The following is an 8,658-nucleotide window of genomic DNA, read 5'->3' on the forward strand; positions in this document are numbered from 1 at the left end:
CAACACACCGAGCCCTTTTTGTCTTTTTTCTGGTTGCACAGGATTTTAAACAGCAAAGATGATGAGGGTATCAAGAGACCAATTCTCTTTGTCCATAATTTCTGTTAACATTTTCCCAATGTTAAGACCTGAGAGGAAGGCATTGAAATGGCCTTAGGTTAACTGGCTCTTCTTCAGGTGCTAGAATATGACTATTAGAAACAACTGATTTGGATTTCTTCGGATAGTTAAATTTCATATGATTCACAGCTCAACAAACGTCTTTCTATCCTAATCATAGATGGAATGTATCATTCCAGTGACAAGAGCAGATTATGGCCAGAGTTCACCTCTACTTAGACCAATCATACTGAGGTTTCCTATCTTGAATTGGAACTCTCTAAGATTAGAAATCACAAATCTTTATTGTTCCAGTCTTCCAGCCTGTAGAGGAAACTACCAAGTTATAAGGGCATTTACTGTCAATGAACACATCAGGCACACAGGGGCTGGACAGGAGTCATAAAGGCTGGTTCCAAACGTCTTCTGTTAAGCTGAAGCCTTTGTTTTATTTTGTTTGGCAAACCACTCATCATTTTTATCTTCCACCTTTGCCTTATCCAACAATTTGCTTCCCTCTAGATCCATTTTGGAAAGTTCTTGAAATGCTTTATCCCCCACAAAGCAAATTTCATTTTGATCAGGGGTCAGCCAAGATGATCACTTGGAAGGTTGCTTTTCCTGGTGTATCCAGGCTCACCAGAGGAGTCAGGATTTTCTGGTTCTTCTTTTTTCATCAATTTTTCTATGTCTGGCTACTCTTTCTTGGGACAAGAAAAGGTAATTCGTCCAAAAGCTGCCACATGATCAACTGCACCCTTGACCTCTTCAAGCTCCAGCTTACTTCGATTGTCAGCATAGCCCAGGAAGGCCTTTTGCTTCTGTTCAACTTTTTTATAAATTTTCATTGCCAGTAGATTAGACCAGTAGTTCAAAGACTTCTGAAGATAAGACAGTGCTATTGTTACTTTTAGTACAGGATCCAACTGAGGTGGACTATGATTCTGCAAAAAAACAACTAAAATCCTCCTTGAACTTTAGATTATAAAACACCTTCAGAAACTTCTTTGAGAGGCCACTTCAAGTTCCTGGAATTTCTGACAGCCCAGCTAGACGTGAGTGTGACATCCATGAAATCATTGCCTAGTTTGTAGTCTCCAATGCAATAAGTCCGTTCGGCAAAATATGATTATCCTCAGGCCCAAATCCCACCATTGTTTTACTCCATTTCCATCATAAGATCCATTACAGGTGGCTTTGCAGCCTTCTTCAAATCCCTCATGTCGAAGAACCTTCACCCGAAGGACATCACAATAGAAATGTCCCGTCTGGAAGTAATTCCCACTTTTGCCCAGTGACCAGCCGTTACTCACGCTTCCAAGGGCTCCATTGTACATAAAGTTCCCAGCATAAATTTTCTTAATCATAATGAGAAGGATGAGGATGAGGGGACCTATGTGTATTCTCAATCTGCCAAGATATTTTCAGAAATATCGAGAGCCAGAAAGAAATCTATATGTTTGTCACATATCATTTCTAGCCAACAGAAATTTTAATGAAAAAATTTTAGATGGACTGCTTCAACTGGAGAGCGAGAGAAAGAAATCCCTCCAAAGGAATGAACATGGAAAAACGCAGTAGAGAGAGAGAGATAAAAAAGTATTGACTTGGTGGAAAGATGTTGCACTCTCAATTCAAAGGTAGTCAGTTCAAATCCACCACTTGCTCTGTAGGAGAAATGAGGATGGACAGTCTCCTCCCCTGCTGTTTATCACCTCTGAAAAGTTGGTGGAGGGTGAGCTATGGGTTGTTCTAACTAAACATCAAACAACAACAACAACAACATATGACTCCACTGTTCTTAAGAAAGAAAAGGTGAAGCATTTTTATTAAAGCATGTAGCAAATATTTGCCCAATATGCTTAATATGGAAATAGAGTTCTGATCTAGTTCTGACAAGATTATTTATTAGGAAGCTACCAGAATGTGCCCAAATGTAACCGAGATTACCTGTGGTTGTTCCAACTGTTGTTCCACTTTCTCCTAGGGCAGTGGTTGCTTCTGAGAGAGAATAAAATAGGAAACAAATGATGGGGAAAATACTTTACAACATCAAAAAAATAACATAGTTACCTAACCCAAGATAATACAGGTCAAAATCAGCATAGGCACACTTGTGGAAGATTCCAAGTCACCCTGTTGACTTACCTGTTTTGGGACTTCCAGGGACACCAGTAGTGCCAGCGAGTGGTACCCCAGTAGTGCCTGAAACAAACAAACAAACAAAGTAATTGAGGATGCTGAGACCTCTCCCAACCCAGTGAAATGTAGGGCATGCTTCAGGAGGGCATTAGACAGGAGGCTTGAGGCTGGCTTTGCTGCATGCACATTTTATAAGCTATCTTGACTGTATTTTGTTATTAATCTAAATTATAACCTTTTAACTCACCCAATATGGTTCTGTGTGGTCTGTGTGCTAGCACATCAGATTTTGGACCCAGTCGGCAGTAAGATTGATGTTGATAAGAATAAAGAGGCATGGAAGTGTGAGGACCCTGTTTGACCTCATGGGCACTGGTTTTGTATTACTGATGCTATGGCCAGGAAGAGAGTCTCCTGATGGAGGTAAAGGTGGGACATGATGCCCCACATCCTAGCTCTTTTTTACACTTACTGGTCTGGGAACTTCCAGGGACTCCCGTTGTGCCAGTGGTGCCTGAAACACAAGATACTGGAATCAATCACAATGACTCATGTTAACCTCTAAAAGTATCCTCAGTGTGTTTAAGTTACATGAAAGGTCCTTCCCACTTCTTTCTGATGATCTCAAAAGCATATGCCTTCCTTTGGCCCTTTCTTTGTAAAAGCAAATTAAAGAGTCACAATCTCAAGATGAAGCCCCTTTTCTTGTATCACATGCATTCCATGACAGGGAGAGTGGTGTCTTTCTCCCACGCTCACCTGTCAAACTTCCAGTTGTCTCACCTTCTGGCGCTGCAGTGGTGTCTGTTGTGTGGCAGAAAACAAAAGTAACTGAGTGTGCTGAGACAATGGGAAACATTTAATACCATCATTGCTTTTATGAACAAGAAAATCTTTATAAAAGATAGGTTTATTTCCACCTTTCACACTGTTTTCTCTTCTTGTATCCCATTGATGTTTATATCACTGGGGGGGGGTATAATTAGTCTACTTTTAGAAAGTTAGAACTGAAAATCAAAACCTTAGTATTGACAGCTTTTCTAGAAATGTGTTAAATTGTTGAAAATACCTAAAGTAAAGGAATACTGAATTGTAAGAAAGAACAACTCCAAATAGGTGAGGCTATGGGACGTCATAATCCATGTTAAATTGTAACCTCTGAATTCAGTCTCACCTGGTCTGGATCTGAGTCCATTTTCCGTTGTTTGTTCTGTGGTCTCTGAGGGAAGAAAAGAATGAATGAGGGTCTGAGAATTGGGGTCTTGGTGAAAGAATTGCGCTGTATAGTAACTTCTTGTCCAATTACTTATTTCAGAACTTTCAGATATAATAAAAAGAAATGAAAATCTCAACTTCTGGATGTCCTTTTTGGGCTGTTTTACTGCCTGCTAAGGAAGTTGTGGCTTCTGTGAGAGAAAATAAAATAAAGAGTTAAGACTGGAAGTACAGACAGGATACTCTGAAGCTACCACCAATGTAGGGGTTGAGATGACCCAGCCAGATTCCTAACATGTGATGGCACTTCCAGGCTCTAAAGACTTTCATGAATGCCCTTAGTTGTACCTATGATGAGAAAGTAACTATAGTTAATTTGGTTGTTGTGTATCATAAAATGGGAATAAGCACGTAGAGAAAGGATTATTTCATCAGTAATTCATTATTTCATTAGAATGACTTCCTTCATAAATTAATCTGTAAAATTCCAATAAAATTAATATTTACCTTGGGAAATTTACAAAGAACATCCACTCCCATTAAATCTCTCATCTTAGAGTTTTGGTTTTGTTGTCATTAGGTTTCACAGAGTGAATAAAACTAATTACTAACCCTATGAATGAACAATAGACCTAAAACCCTGTCCTGTCCTGTGCCAACCTCACAATCTCTGACACATTCAAGTCCATTGCTACAGACACAGTGTCAGTTTTCCTTGTTGAGGGTCGTCCCCTACTCACCATACGCCCAAAGTCCTGAGCAAGATTAAATGTTTTGAGATGCCAATTCTTTCAATATTAGCCATATTTGTTCTGCTTCACGTGACAAATGCTTGTGTATAGGCAATAAAGCACAAATAAACATTGTTCTGGTATTCTTCTTTATTTTCAGCTAGCATCCGTCTGACAGAAGCAGTGAAATTCCCCAAGGTCTGGTGTCTTCTAAATCCAGATTGGACATCAGGCAATTCTCTATGTATTTTGTTCTGGCTATTTGTCAATGTGCTACAGCAGTATTTTGCTTGCATGTAATCTTAATGATATTGTTTGAGAATTTCCACATTCTGTTGGATATCTTTTCTTGGAAGTTTAGGGCTTAGTTATAGGGAAATAAACTTAGGCCCAGATAACACACATAACGGTATGTGTTGGGTACATGTATACAGCTACACACATGCACACACTAGTGACATAGGGACAGAGAATTGAGCTATCAACCTAAAGGCAAGAGGCTGAAATTTACCAAATGTTCCTCAGGAGAAAGATGAGCAATCTTCCCACATTCAGTTTAAGCCTTTGAAAACTTGCTCACAGGTCAGCCATGTTGTTGTTTTTACCGATGAGTGCCATCTAGCCAAGAACAACTCACAAGCCCGACAAAAACAGATCCAAAGCCCCTCAATCAGATGTCTTGATGTAGTGACAACTGTCATGGCCTTAGTCAGGGATGAGAAAGGCAGCTCTGAGTCCCTTCCAACTCAACATTACATAAGAACAACATACGACTACACTATCCTTAAAAAGGAGAGTTGTTATGATGGTGTACCAGAGAGTCAGAACAAGCCATAGCTAACCTTCCAACAGGTTTTGAGAGGCAGTTATCATGCGGGAGGAGATTGCCTATCCTTCTCCCATGGAACAGCTCGTGCATCAAACTGCGTGCCTTTGGGATTGCAATGCAAGAGGTTGATTATTTCTCTTTGGTGATGTCTAATATTGAGCATGCGGCAATTATTTTCCAATACACTTAATATGGGAAATGCACAGCTGTGATGAAGTTCTGACAAGATAATTTTGATTACGAAGCTAACAGAATATGCAATGAAAGTCTTCACTGAGTTTACCTGTGGGTGTTCCAGCTCCTGTGGTTCCACTTATTCCTGGAGACGTGGTTGCTTCTGAGAGAAAATAAAATAGGAAACAGATGTAAGGAATACTTTATAACTATCTAAAAAGACAAAAGAGTTCCCTAACACATGATCACACTAGGACAGAAACAGCACAGGCACACCTGGGGTAGCTTCCATTTAGCCTGTTGACTTACCAGTCTTGGAACTTCCAGGGACACCCATTGTGCCAGTGGTGCCTGAAACACAAGATACCGGAATCAGTCACATTGACTCACATTTGCCTCCTCAACATCTGTCTCTAAAAGGATCCTGTATTTTTTTATAGTACATGTCCTTTGCACTGCTTTCTAGAAACCTGAAAATCACATGCTTTCCTAAGGCCCTTTCATTCAAAAAACAAATTTAGGGCTACATTCTCAAGCTGAGGCCCTTCCTCTTACTCCTGAGTATTCCATGACAGGGAGAGTCGTGTCTTTCTCCCACACTCACCTGTCAAACGTCCAGTGGGCTCGCTTTGTGGTGCTGCGGTGGTGTCTGTTGCGTGGCAGAAAAAAAACAAAAGTCATTGAGTGTGCTGAGACAATGGGAAATCAATAATATTATTTATTGCTTTAATGAGTAAGAAAATTGTTCATTCTGTGATCTCTGAGGGAAGAAAATGGTGAATGAGAGGTTGAGAATTTGAAGGCTCAGTGAAAGAATGTGATGTCATTTCATTAGAGCCCTATATTATCTTCTTGTCCAATAACTCATTTCAGAACCTTCAGAAATAATGAAATGAAATGAAAATCTCACCTTCTGGACGTCCTTTTTGTGTGGTTTCACTGCCTGCTAAGGAAGTTGTGGTTTCTGTGAGGGGGAAAAAAACAGAGTTATGACTGGAAGTAGAGACAGGATATTCTGGAGCTACCACACAATTCAGGGGCTGACATGACCCAGCCAGATTCCTGACAGGTGATGGCACTGCCAGGCTCTAGTTTGCCACAGATGCCCTAGTGCCTATGATGAGAAAGTATTTGCAGTCAATTTACTCTTTGTGTATAAGAAAATGGGAATTATTGATTAAATAAAGGATTGTATTGTCAATAATTCATTATTTCCCTAACATTTTTTCATTAGTTAATCTGTATATTCCAATAAAATAAGTCTTTACCTTGGGAAATTTACAAAGAACATACTCAACTATTGAATCTATTGAACTATTCCTCAGGTTTTCTTTTTGGTTTTAGGTATCATAAAGTGAATAAAACCATTACCAACCCTATGAACAACAGACCTAAAACACTGTCTTATCCTATGCCAACCTCACAATCTCTTACACACTGCAGCCCATGGCTGTTGTCAAAGTGTGAATTCACCTTGCTGAGTCCTCCCCTACTTCCTAAAACCCCCACACTTCCAAACAAGATTACAATTCTTTCGATATTAGTTATTTTTTTGTGATATACATGACAAATGCTTTTGTATAGGCAATAAAGCACATATGGACATTCTTCTAGTATTCTTTACTTTTAGCCAGAAACCATCTGACCGCAGCAGTAATAGTCTTCATGCACTGGAGTCTTCTACATCCAGTGTGGACGTCTGGGAATTCTCTAAGTATTGTTCTGGTTGTTTCTCAATATGCTTGAAAAGTATTTTATTTGCACATGATATTAATGATGTTTGATAATTTCCACATTCTCTTGGATATCTTTTCATGAGATCTGAGGGCTTAGTCATAGGGAAATAAACAGGCCCATAAAACAATAAGTGTGTGTGTGTGTCTGTGTGTGTACATATATATAACTACTCATATACACACCCTATTTGCAGAACTACAAGCAGTTGGGCTATTAACCTAAAGGTGAGAGGTTAAAACCAGTTGTTCCTCAGAAGGATGAGCAATCTTCCCTCATTCTATTGACAGCCATTGAATACTTGTGAAAGGTCCGCTATGTTGTTGTTTTTATTGTCGAGTGCCATTTAGTCAAGAACAACTCATAGTGGCCTGATTTAAAAAAAAAGATCTGAAGCCCCTCAACCAGATGGCTTGACATAGTGACTACTGCCATGGCCCGAGTATATCAGAGATGAGAAAGGCACCTATGAGCCCATTCCAACTCAACCGTACACAGAACAACTTACGACTCCACTATCCTTGAAAAGGAATGTTGTTGTGTACCATAGCATCAAAACAACTAATAGCTGACCATTTAGCTTGTTTCCAGAGGCAGGTAATCATATGGGAAGAGATTGCCTATCCTTCTCCCATGGAGCAGCTGGCGCCTGAAACTGTGTGCATTGAGGATTGCAGTGCAAGAGGTAGATTATTTCTATTTGGTGATATCAAATTTTGAGCATGTGGCCATTATTTTCCAATACACTTAATATGGGAAATACACAGCTGTTATGGAGATCGGACAAGGAAATTTTTATAATGAAACTAACAGAATATGCAATAAATATCTTCACTGAGTTTACCTGTGGGTGTTCCAGCTCCTGTGGTTCCACTTACTCCTGGAGAAGTGGTTGCTTCTGAGAGAAAGTAAAATAGGAAACAGATGTAAGGAATACTTTATAACTATCTAAAAAGACAAAAGAGTTCCCTAACACACGATAACACTAGGACAGAAACAGCACAGGCACACCTGGGGAAGCTTCCATTCAGCCTGCTGACTTACCGGTCTTGGAACTTCCAGGGACACCCGTTGTGCCAGTGGTGCCTGAAACACAAGATACCGGAATCAGTCACGTTGACTCATACTTGCCTCCTCAGGACCTATCTCTAAAATGATCCCGTATTTTTTTTTTTTGTAGTACATATCCTTTGCACTGCTTTCTAGACACCTGAAAATCACATGCTTTCCTAAGGACCTTTTATTCAAAAAGCAAATTTAGATCCACATTCTCAAACTGAGGCCCTTCCTCTTAACTCCTGGGTCTTCCATGACAGGGAGAGGGGTGTCTTTCTCCCACGCTCACCTTTCAAACTTCCAGTGGATTTGCTTTCTGGTGCTGCAGTGGTTTCTGTTGTGTGGCAGAAAACAAACAAAAGTAACTGAATATGCTGAGTCAATGGGAAATCATCAATATTATTTATTGCTTTTATGAGTAAGAATGGTAGTGGTATTCACTGGACTTCCTTGTATGCGTATGGATATTATCCTATCACTGACAATATTGTACTTCAAGGTGGATCTAGCAATGACTTTTTTAACTATGAAAGCAAGTCCATTTTTCATCACATTTTCATCTCAAGTAATATATCATATGATCATCCGACTCAAAATGCGCCATGCCAGTCCATCTCATCTCACCAATGCCTAGTATGTCAATATTTATACATTCCATTTCTTCCTTAACAGTATCTA

The 8,658-nt window shown here is 39.7% G+C and overlaps 1 pseudogene; it reads right to left on the reverse strand.

Annotated features, from left to right (window-relative positions):
• Positions 1-528: 528 nt before the first annotated feature.
• Positions 529-1,376, reverse strand: LOC102860379 (annotated as a pseudogene).
• Positions 1,377-8,658: the final 7,282 nt, after the last annotated feature.

This window comes from Elephantulus edwardii, unplaced genomic scaffold (genome assembly GCF_000299155.1).
Source record: "Elephantulus edwardii isolate Elephantulus edwardi_28Jun2011 unplaced genomic scaffold, EleEdw1.0 scaffold00065, whole genome shotgun sequence".
Lineage (NCBI taxonomy): Eukaryota > Metazoa > Chordata > Mammalia > Macroscelidea > Macroscelididae > Elephantulus > Elephantulus edwardii.